Source organism: Carcharodon carcharias, chromosome 34 (genome assembly GCF_017639515.1).
Source record: "Carcharodon carcharias isolate sCarCar2 chromosome 34, sCarCar2.pri, whole genome shotgun sequence".
NCBI lineage: Eukaryota > Metazoa > Chordata > Chondrichthyes > Lamniformes > Lamnidae > Carcharodon > Carcharodon carcharias.
In genome coordinates, this window is record NC_054500.1 from 15549066 (window position 1) to 15561162 (window position 12097).

Genomic DNA, 12097 nt, shown 5'->3' on the forward strand with positions numbered 1-12097 from the left:
GCCTAGAAATCTATCTATTTCCTTCTTAATTATATTCAGTGACTTGGCCTCCACAGCCTCCTGTGGTAGAGAATTCCATAGGTCCACCACCCTCTGAGATAAGACGTTTCTCCTCATCTCAGTCCTAAATGGCCTACCCTGTATCCTGAGACTATAACCCCTTGTTCTAGGCTCTCCAGCCAGGGGAAACATCATCCCTGCATCCAGTCTGTCCGGCCCTGTCAGAGTTTTATACGTTTCAACGAGATCCCCTCTCATTCTTCTAAACTCCGGTGAACACAGGCCTACTCGGCCCAGTCTCTCCTCACACGACAATCCTGCCATTTCAGGACTCAGCCTGGTGAACTGGTGACTCTCTGTAATTGGAAGAAACTTCTGCTGCTCTAGTGCCGCGGATGAATAAGAAATAAGAAGTAATAATATAATATAATATAATAATATAAGAAATAATATAAAGGAATAAGAGCAAAACTGAAGCAAAAGATAAAGACATATGAACATCACTGACAAACAAGGGGATGACAAAAGTGAATTGGAAGTGGGTAGGAAAGAAGTCAGGAAAATAATTTGGAAGACAAAGAAAAAGTGCAAAATTAATTAATCAAGTAACATAAAAAGAAATGGGGAAGTATCCTACAGTAAGCAAAAGAAAAAACCCGGGAAAGGGAAGGGCCACTAAGATTTAAACTCATACCTTTTTCATCAAGATTTAGGCTTCAGGCCTATTTAGGCAGAGGTGACGATCCCGCAGAGCTACATGAAGAGCAAGATGTTCTGCTTATCCCCTCGACAACACGCTCCCCACTACACAACACTGCGATTCATTCATCTCTTTTGCTGTCCATGGGACCTTGCCGTGGATAATTAACAATCGCAAACGCGCCTCAGAAATGACCCACGGGTCGCCGAGCATTTTGGGAGGGCCGGTCTGCCTGGATCGTGTCTTCAGGCCTCTAGAGGAAGGCTTGAACCCACAGCCTCCTGTGAAAAATGGAAGAGCTGATTTAAGATTCAGCTGGGGTCACAGAGCAGCTTAGGTTGCAGAGAGGCGGTGGGTATGTGGGACTCCCTACACGGCAGTAATCGGTCCATTAAGGTTCCACAGCATCGTGGAGCCTGTGAGGGTGGAGGAGCGATGAGGGAGGAGAACATTTGCAAAGCTAAGACTGGAGGAAAAAGACTCGAATTCCTGCTGTTAATGCCTCTGAGGGTGATGGAAGCAGAAACAACGAACAATTTCTAAAGGAGTTTGGGTGAGCTCTTGAGGGAAATAAGCTGACAGGGCTACGGGGATACAGGAGTGGTGGGTGGGCATGATCTGATGCATGATCTAGTTGATTAACGGTCGCACATGGGAGTCCTGGTAGGAGAGCATTGGAATAGTGAAGGTAACAGAAGGCACAGGTGAGGGCTTCAACAGCAGACAAGCTGAGGGAGGGATGGATTTGTGTGATATTATACAAGTGGAAATTGGTGATCTTCCCAGTATTAATTGGAAAAAAACCCCTGCTCCTCCAGTCCCATGGGTGATTGAAGAAAGGGGAGCTGGTGGTGTAGTGGTATTGTCACTGGACTGGTATTCTAGAGATCCAGGGTAATGCTCTGTAGACCTGGGTTCATATCCCACCACAGCAGGTGGTGAAATTTGAATTCAATGAAGTCTGGAGCTAAAAGATCTGGAGATGACCATGAAACCATTGGCAGTCGTCATAAAAACCCATCTGGTTCACTAATGCCCTTGAAGGAAGTCTGGTTGACATGTGACTTCAAACCCCCAGCAATGTGGTTGGCTCTTAAAAAGGCCCCCTCTGAAGGAGGGCAATTAGGGGTGGACAATAGACACTAACTAGGCCAGCAAAGCCCATGAACAAAATAAATAAGGTGCAGGGGCCATGGAGATGGAATGGGGCTGACTGGATTGATTTAAGAAAGGATTGAGGTCTCAGTAATAAAAGGCACAATGAGCCTGGTTTTAATGGAAGTATCAGATTCCACACTGGCTGTGTTGCCTCACAATAAGCACTTTGGATGGTGCGATTAAGTGACTCACAGCCCTCCTACGGAACAAATGCTAGAGTTAATACTTTAATGAGCATTGTGCCGAGGCTGGACTCTTGAGTTGTCAACTATTTTGAGTTGCTAAGGCCTGAATCACTTTAACTTCCCTCATTAGGATCGACATAGTTGAAAGAAGCTGAGGCTGGAATCTCAGGATAGCAGCTCACTAGAAAAGAAAGACTTACATTTATATAGCACCTTTCATGGCCTCATCTTGTCCCAATACTGCCAATGAAGTACTTTTTGAAGTGTGGCCACTGCTGTAATGTAGGATCGGTAGTAGCCAATTTACGCGCAGCAAGCTCCAAGGTCATATTGACCAGCTGACCTGGGTTCTTTTTGAAGGTGTTGGATGAGGGATAAGTATTGGTCAGGACACTGGGGAGAACTCCCCTGCGCTTATCTCCCAAGTAATGCCACTGGATCTTTTACACCCGCCTGAGAGGGCAGACAGGACCCTCAGTTTAAGGCCTGACTGGAAATAAGGCACCGTTGACAGTGCGGCACTCCATCAGTGCCTGCAGCGGTTGGCCAGGTGAAATTTCCTGCTCGGGTCTCTGGAGTGGGTCCTTGGCAGATGACCTTTGCCCTCAGAGGTGAGTGAGCCATGGCGGACATGAACGCAGGAATGTTTTGCCGAAAGGTTCTTTGGGTACATCGAATCTATGGCTTGGGTTGAATTATCATGGAGGATGGGGAGACATGAGAAACAGAGAAGGGAGGAATAACCATGAGGATCGGTCATTCTCATGCCACCTCTTTTGACTAGGAGGATCAGGAAATTCCACTCTGCCTGAGTAGAGGAAGCCAAAAAAAAAATGAAGCACTTGCATTTATATAGCACCTTTCACAACCTCAGCGTGTCTCAGAGTGCCTCACAGCCAATGCTTTCGAAGTGCAGTCCCTTTTTGTAATCTGGGAAACGCGCCAGCCCAATTTGTGCACAGCAAGCTCCCACAATCAGCAGCGTGATAATCTGTTCTCAACAATGTGAGTTGAGGGGGGGGGCGGGGGTCAGCATTGGCCAGGACGCCGGACAGAACTTCCTCGTGTTCTTCGTTGAAATAGCGCCCATGGCACCTTTTACCATCCCCCCCCCCGAGAGGGTTCTCAGTTTGGCGTCTCCCCTGAACGACAGCCCCTCCGACAAGGTGGCAACTCCCCGCCCCCCCAGCGCTGGGCTCCATGCTCCAGACATGGGCCGCGATTTCACGCTGACTGAGCGGGCGCGCGCTTGACCCGATGCCTCGTGGGATGTTGCGAGAAGATGACGGGCAGGTGTCCCGAGGGCTTCGCAATCGCGCACCAACCTCGCGGTCAGCGGGCGCGACCACGTGGGACTCGGGAGCGCGCCCGCCGACAATTAAGCCCATTAAGGGGGGGGCAATTGTTTGAGATTTTATGTGGCTTTTACGGTCGGCTAGGCCGACCTTCCGGTTTTCACTTCATTCCCGATCCAGAGCGGGATGAAATTTCCGGGATGAAGTGAAATAAAAGATGTTTGAGGGTTGAGGCGCTATGAGCTCTGTTAGTTGCTTGAATTTGCGGTGCGGAGAGAGTTTGTGGCCTATTATTTGTGCGCCAGTTTGATCGGAGCTATACTGCACGCCCCCCCCCCCCCCCAACTGAGGCAGCTCCACAGCGTTGGTCAGCCTTTGGGGAGCTCGTTGGAATCGCCCGTCTCCACCCCTCACTCCCCACGGTGCCCGTCCTCTCCCCACCCCCACCACCCCCCCTCCCCCCACCACCCCCCCCACCCCACCCCCCAACCGGCAGCGCTGGGCCTCTCTCACGCATGTCACGCTGGCTGCCAGGTAATGGGCCGGCCAACGTGAAACCACGTTCACCCCCTAACACGACCGGATGTCGAGATCACGGCCACTCCTGGCCCCGCCGATCAAGCGCAAAATTCAGGCCATGGAGTGGACTTTGAAGCCAGGACTTTGTGGCTCTGTGTGAAAATGGCTCAGTGCCATTGGTGTTGAGACCCAAAGGTTGGGCGGTAAAGGGGCCGGGTCACAATTTAACCTACTTTGTGGGGGGGCAGGAGGACCTCACAAAATCAGGTCAACCTCCAGTTTTACTCTCCGCCTAACCCACCCTCCCCTGTTGAATGGAGAGCAAACTGGGATAGGGTTTAAAGCCAGCACTGCTCGCGATCCTGATGGGCAGGTTAAATCACTGGGAAAATGTCTCTGGCCTTCAACTCAGGACAGAAGGAAACTGGAACAAAATCCGTCCTTTCAATGGCTCATGTGTGATTGCTCCATGTTCTGCACAGTGATCGTGCCGGGGCATAATGTTCAGGGATTATCGAAGGCAATGCCCAGTGGGGTTCTATATCTATGGAATTCATTTCCAATCTATGGAATTCATTGCCACAGAAGGCTGTGGAGGCCAGGTCAAGGAGTGTATTTAAGACCGAGATAGATAGGTTCTTGATTGGTAAGGGGGATCAAAGGTTAAGGGGAGAAGGCAGGAGAATGGGGTTGAGAAACCTATCAGCCATGATTGAATGGTGGAGCAGACTCGATGGGCCGATTGGCATAATTTCTGCTCCTATGTCTTATGGTCTTATGGTCTAACCCTTGGAGATCTGTGAAAGGATACCCAGGCAACATCTGCGCCAGGAGGCTCCAGGTTCAGGTATCCACTCTCGGGCCTTAACAAAACAGCCAGGCCTAGTGCTTCAGGGCAGTACTGAGGGAGTGCCACCCTGTCCAAAGTACCCACCTTTTGGAGATGTGAAATGGAGGCTGCATCAGGTGGGCAGAAAAGATCTCAGGGGAAAATGAGGAAGGATTTGTATTTATACTGTGCCTTTCATGACCTTAGTACCTCCCAATGTGATTTATGACCAATGTTTGTGGGTTTTGCTATGAAGAGATTACCTTTTTTTTTGCCTACGTAAATAATTGCATGTAAAAAGTAAGAATATTGTGGAATATTGATTATGCGACTGGACTAGTAATCCGGAGGTATAGACTCAGAGGTGGAGGCAAGGATTCAAATTCCCATCATGCTAGCTGGGGAATTTAAATTCAAGTAATTAAACTAAAATGTGGGATTTGAAGCACAAGTAATGATGACCATAAAGCTACCGAGATTGCTGTAAAAACCCACCTGGTTCACTAATGCCCTTTAGGGAGGGAAATCTGCCACCCTTGCCTGGTCTGGCCTACATGTGACTCCAGACCCACAGCAATGTGGTTGGCTCTTAACTGCCCTCTGAAATGGCTTAGCAAACCGCTGAGTGGCACAGGGATGAGTAAACCCAGGACCACTACCATCCAGAAGGACAAGAGCAGCAGACACATGGGAACACCACCACTTGCAAGTTCCCCTCCAAGTCACTCACCAACCTGATTTGGAAATATATCGGCTGTTCCTTCACCTGTCGCTGGGTCAAAATCCTGGAACTCCCTCCCTAACAGCACTGTGGGTGTACCTACACCACATGGACTGCAGCGGCTCAAGAAGGCAGCTCACCACCACCTTCTCAAGGGGCAATTAGGGATGGGCAATAAATGCTGGGCCCAGCCAGCGAAGCCCATATCACAGGAATGAATGATAAATAAATAAATGGTGGCCTTGTTGGTGAACACTGCCAGCCTATGAATGAATTTAAAACAAAAATCTTCGATTGTGAAGTACTTTTATCAGTGTTTGAGCTGCTCTAATGTCGGAAACATGGCAGTGAGTTTTTCACACAGCAAGATCCCAAAAAGTGTAAAAAAGGCCAGATCCTCTGTTTTGGCGATGTTGATTGAGGGATATATATTGGCCAGGACACTAGGGCAAGAACTTCCCTGCGCTCCTTCAGAATGGCGGCACAGGATCTTCCACACCCTCCTGAGTGGGCAGGCCAAGCCTCCGTTTAACATCTCATCTGAAAGACAGCGCCTCCCACACTGCAGCACTCCCTCGGTACTGCACTGGGAACGTCAGCCTCAGTTGCCTGTTTGAATTCCTGGACTGGGTTTTGGACCGACTAGCTTCTGCTGTCAAGGTGAGCGTGCCACCAACTGAGCCATGATAGCTAGGCCAGCATTCATTTCCCATCCCTAATTGCCCCTTGAGAAAGTGGTGGTGAGCCATCTTCTTGAACTGCTGCAGTCCCTGTGGTGTAGGTACACCCACAGTGCTGTTAGGGAGGGAGTTCCAGGATTTTGACCCAGCAGCAGTGAAGGAACAGTGAGCAGTATAGTGGGCTGAATGGCCTTATCTCCTGTGCTACAATGCCAGGCATAGCACTAGTGGGCTGAATGGCCTTATCTCCTGTGCTACAATGCCCGGTACAGCACTAGTGGGCTGAATGGCCTTATCTCCTGTACGACAATGTTCGGTACAGCACAGATGTTGCCTGGGGAGTTGCAGGAGAGCAGCGAGGAGATACAAAAGGTCACGTTTGGCAGGAAGAGAGAGGAGAAACCAGAATTGGGATTATTTGATTCTCATTGTAACATTTTGTACTATCACTGGCAGACCTTGCCCAGGGCGGGGTGATATTGTCCAGATGAAATACTGAATTAATTATCCCAATGCTCTGTGTGACTCTGTCGTAGAAATAAAATATGTGTCAAAAAAATGTGATTTAAAAAACACAATAACATGTGATTACATTTATTTTTCATTTTCTCCTGGCAGGTTTGAGAGGCGTTGATTGGTCGGATATTTCACAGGTTCGTATTGAAGTACACTTTCAGAGAATGGACAGCTGGGCTCGACAAGGAGGAATCTCCCATATTGAGCCAGGACATCAGGATTGATAGAAACAGGGCTGAGCATCAACCTGTAACTCCTTCCAACAGACGCCAGTGACAGGCGGTAAGAGCAGGAGAGATTCCTGGTCCACCATGGGATGGAAAGAACATTGGAACTCCTATCATCACTGTCCATAGCCCCAGGCTGCAGTGTTCATGTTGCCACGGCAACCCGGACCCCCCTGATTTACCTGTAACACGCCACCACCATATTGAAGTTACAGCACAGGGGCAGGCCATTTGGCCCAACTCACCTAGGCTGGTTTTCAGGCTCCCACACAAGGTGATTGGGCAGGAAAGTGGACTTACCGTGGATGATCTTATCAGAAGCTGTGCAGGCTCGAGGGGTTGTGTGGCTTACTCGTGCTCTTATTCCCTACAGAGCACGAGCATGTCAAAGCATTCTCATCAAACTTAGCACGTAATTATGTGTAGTTTAAAGGCCTGACATAGAAAGGATAAATGTTTCTTTATTCAATCATGAGATTTGTGTGTCGCTGGCTAGACCAACATTTATTGCCCATCCCTAATTACCCTTGAGAAGGTGATGGTGAGCTGCCTCCTTGAACCGCTGCAGTCCATGTGGTGTAGATACACCCACAGTGCTGTTAGGGAGGGAGTTCCAGGATTTTGACCCAGCGACAGTGAAGGAACGGCCGATATATTTCCAAGTCAGGATGGTGAGTGACTTGGAGGGGAAATTGCAGGTGGTGGTGTTCCCATGTGTCTGCTGCCCTTGTCTGTCTAGATGGTAGTGGTTGTGGGTTTGGAAGGTGCTATCAACAGAGCCTTGGTGAGTTGCTGCAGTGCATCTTGTAGATGGTACTCACTGCTGCTACTGGGTGTCGGTGGTGGAGGGAGTGAATGTTTGTGGATGTGGTGCCAATCAAGCGGGGCTGCTTTGTCCTGGATGGTGTTAAGCTTCTTGAGGGTTGTGGGACCTGCACTGATCCAGGCAAGTGGACAGTATTCCACCACACTCCTGACTCGTGCCTTGAGTATAGTGGACAGGCTTTGTGGTGCCAGAGGGTGAGTTACTCGCCGCAGGTTTCCTAGCCTCTGACCTGCTCTTGTAGCCGCAGTATTTATTTGGCTAGTCCAGCTCAGTTTCTGCTCAGTGGTGAGACTAGGTATAGTGCCCCCAACATTGTGATGTATATGAACACATGCCCTGAGTCTAGAGAGCATCTTGTACTGGACAGAGATGTGTGTAGAGGCAAGCATGGAGACAGCTCCTAGCTTAGACCTTATACAGTATGTACATAGTAACTAGCAGTTAATAAACACTGACAGTTAAATTTGTATAACCCCTTTGTAAGACCTACCGTGCTACTCACATCCTACAACGAATTCCAATCCTTCCACCTCCCCCTTTCCAATTCTGCTTATTATCTCGGCTTTCAATATGCCCTTGATGTATTGGTCCCCAGTGAGTATTCCAAGAGAGATGGCCAGTGAAACATTCCGCCCTCTCAACCTCTGCCCATTGCCTGTATCGGAGTGCCAAGGCAATTAGAAATGGACCGAAACCATTCCAGGAAAACATTGTGTCCCTCAGGAAGCGCAATGAGAAAAGAGGAAAGAAAAAAAGCCAAGTTCACATTGTGTAAGAATGGAAAAAGCAACATTCTGCTCAATTAATTTTTAAACCTTGAAACATTACTTCATTTATTTAAAAGAAGGAAGCCAACAAATATCACAACTCGGTTGGTGCCAAGATTCATAAACAGGACTTGCAAAAAATAAGTGCAAGACCCCCCCCCGCCCAACCCCCAATCCTTGAGCCTTATGAATGTAGCGGATAGTGTTTAACCAATCAGCATGCAGAAAGCATTGTCAATCCTGGTTGGCCATATTCCTGGATCACATGACTTCCAGCTACCCCACCCCCGCCCCCCCCCAATGCACCATTGGTCTTTCATGGGATGTGGCAAGACCAGCATTTGTTGCCCATCCCTAATTGCCCTTGAACTCAGTGGATTGCTGGGCCATTGCAGAGGGCAGCTAGGAGTCTGGAGCCACATGTAGGCCAGACCAGGTAAAGATGACAGATTTCCTACCGTTAGTGAACCAGGTGGGTTTTTTTTTTGACAACAATTGATGATAGTTTCATCTGGGACTAGTATTGCTGAAAAAAGAGACATGTCGAAGCTTTTCATCTTGCAGTTAACAGAATACTTTGCAAGAATACCAATATAAGGAGAAAAAAACAATTTTTACTGCATGTGAGGAGACATTGCTGGCACAAAACAGTACAAATTGTTGCTTTTCCCCTTATATTTGTATTCTTGCAAAGTCTCCTGGTGAATGCCAGGCGAAAAGATTCGACACATCTCTTTTTTCAGCAACACCCAAGCTCTGTGCTACCAAACAACTTCTGGGGCTAGCTTTATATTCCAGATTTATTAACGGAATTAAAATTCACAGCTGCCATGGTGGGAATTGAACCCTTGTCCCCAGAGTGTTAGCCTGGGCCTACTGGACCTGTGACAATAACACCCCACCCCACCCCCATCACAATTCAGTGCTCCACCTTCCCATGCCAATCGCAGAGCAAACAGGCCTTTAATTCCCCTACTGGGTGGTCTTTAATTGTCGATGAGTCTTTAAAACTCCGTCTTTGTTTTTAATAATGAATAATTGAACTATGTAAAGAAAATGCGAAATATTTACATGCAATTTTTTTTTTGAAAAGTGTCCCATTCTGTTTTTCTCCTCCTGGGATTTTGTTCACAGCGATGTTCCAGAAGTTAATCTTTGATTCCCTCTGACTCCAGGGCAGCCCTGGAGAATTGGCAACCCAATGTGCAGACTGTGAGAACTCAAGAATTCTCTCCCTCCCCCCACCCCCCTACCCCCAGCCGTTTTGTGCCAGCGATGAGTGCCCAGTTTAATCGAATCACCTTTGTAGAGGGAGGATTGTTTGCCTGGATATTTATTGCCTTGGGATCTTCAACCTCAACAAGCTCTGAGCTGTGGTTCAGTGAATAACATTGTCGCCTCTGTCCAGGCTTGAGCACACACTTCAGGCTGAGACTTGAGGGAGTGCTGCATTGTCAGAGCCTTTTGAATGGGACGTTAAACTGAGACCCCATCAACTCTCTTCGGTGGATGTGAGAAATCCCAAGGCCACTATTTCGACGAGGGAATGGAGATGTGTCCCAGTGTCCTGGACCACATTTATCCCTCGATCACCACCTCAAAAACAGATCATTTTGATCATTATCACGTTGCGGTTTGTGGGTTCTTGCTGTGCGCATATTGGCTGCTGCGTTTCTTGTGCCACAACAGTGACTACACTTCTCAGGTTGCCAACTGTGATTAAATGTATTCCTGGAGGTTCCATCACATGACTCGCCCCCACACTCCAGCCATTAGTCGGCCAACACATCCATCCTTGTGACGTACGCCAATTGGAAAGCAAAAAGATTCATAACCCAACTGGATGATGCTTGACTGTCAGCCAAACAGCCTTTTCCTCCATTTTCAATATTTTTATATCTGCAAAAGAGAAGCGTTCAAAGAAAATGACAAAAAATCCCCAATCTTTTTGAATGTCCTGATGATTTTTCTCCAGGGTGGCCCATAGCATTGTCCTGGGGATCGATCTTCAATTCCTGGAGACTCCAGGCCAGCCCTGGAGGGTTGGCAACACTTCATTAGCTGTAAAGTAGTTTGGAAGGTCATGAGGCCCTGAAAGGCGCTACAGAAATGCAAGTTAAACGCCAGACTTTTTTTTTCTCTCTTTAACGGAACCTTGGTTTAATGTCTCATCTGAAAGTTAGCTCCGCTGACGGTGTGGCACTCCCTTGATGCTGCGCTGGAGTGTCAGCTGAAGTCCTGGAGTGGGGCTCCAATGTACAAACGCTTGACCTGGAAGCAAGAGCGTTTCCAACTGAGCTAAGCTGACACTGAATTTTCAGTGCAATTTGTTTTTTTTAGTTACACCTGTGTTTCGAAATGTGGAGAGACCTTTGCAGTAAAATTACAAGGCTAACTAAACAGGCTAAAACAACCTTGAACTGAGTGTGGCGACAGCCCGGTTAGGAGTTGGTTAAAGATGGTAGCCCTTGAGATGAGACACCAGCTCTCAGACTTGGCCCTCTTCCTTCAAGCCTCCATGAAATCCAGTTTAGTCATACGGGCAATTCTGGCAAGACTCTACTTTGCAATGTTCAAATTCCTGAATGGTACTTCAGTTCTGGCTGGAATCTTGCAATCCCTCAGGGCAAAACTTTGAAATAATCTTCCGGGTTGGTGAAACTTCCTGGTAATGAGGTCAGTGCCCATGCAACCCAGCTCTCCACAGAAGCCCCAGTTTCATCTACCCAAAGGCACTGCCACGGATTGTATTCCAAACAGAGACTGTAAATCATTCAAACTTCAAAGATCCCCTTTTTATACAAGCATCCTGTTCCCCTTAAAAATGTTTCTTTTTCTCTTTATTCTTTCTTGAGATGTGGGCGTCGCTGGCAAGGCCAAGCATTTGTTCCCCCATCCCTAATTGCCCTCGAACTGAGTGGCCTGCTCGGCCATTTCAGAGGGCAGTTAAGAGTCAACCACATTGCTGTGGGATTGGAATCACATGTAGGCCAGACCGGGTGAGGGTGGCAGATTTCCTTCCCTGAGGGCCATGAGTGAACCAGTTGGATTTTTACAATTGTCGATGATCGCTGTCTTGGTCATCTTCACTGAGACTAGCTTTCAACTGCAGATTTATTAATTGAATTCAAAATCCAGCGGCTGCCGTGGTTGGAATTTGAACTTATGTCCTTAAGTCGGGTTAGTTCTCGGAGTTGCGGTTCAGGCACTGATGCTTGCCGTAATATGCCTTTAAGAGACAGCAGCACGACATCACCAGAAGGGAAGTGTGTCATGCGTTCCGGTCTCTGTATCACTTTTGGCCCGTGAGCAGAACAGGGCTCTGCTGTGGAAGTCTTCAAGCTTTTTATTCATGTGTATCTGTTCCCATGTGCCAGGTCTGAATAAATGAACTTGCATTGTTACCCAGTTCCTTATGAGTGATTGGTGCCTACGGCCTGTGGGTCAGATCCAGCCTGTTGCTCAATTTCAGCCGGCTTGCAGCAGGGTATCTAAAAATACAGACCTACGGCATTTATCATCATTGTCACAAACTTGCTTTGGATAAAAGCATCAGCTAAATTACCATAATAATATTTAACAACATAATATTCAAATTCAGCCATCGCATTGAAACAGTGGGTGAGTTGAACATTTTCTCTCTAAAAAAAAATCTAAATTAAGTTGATTTTTGT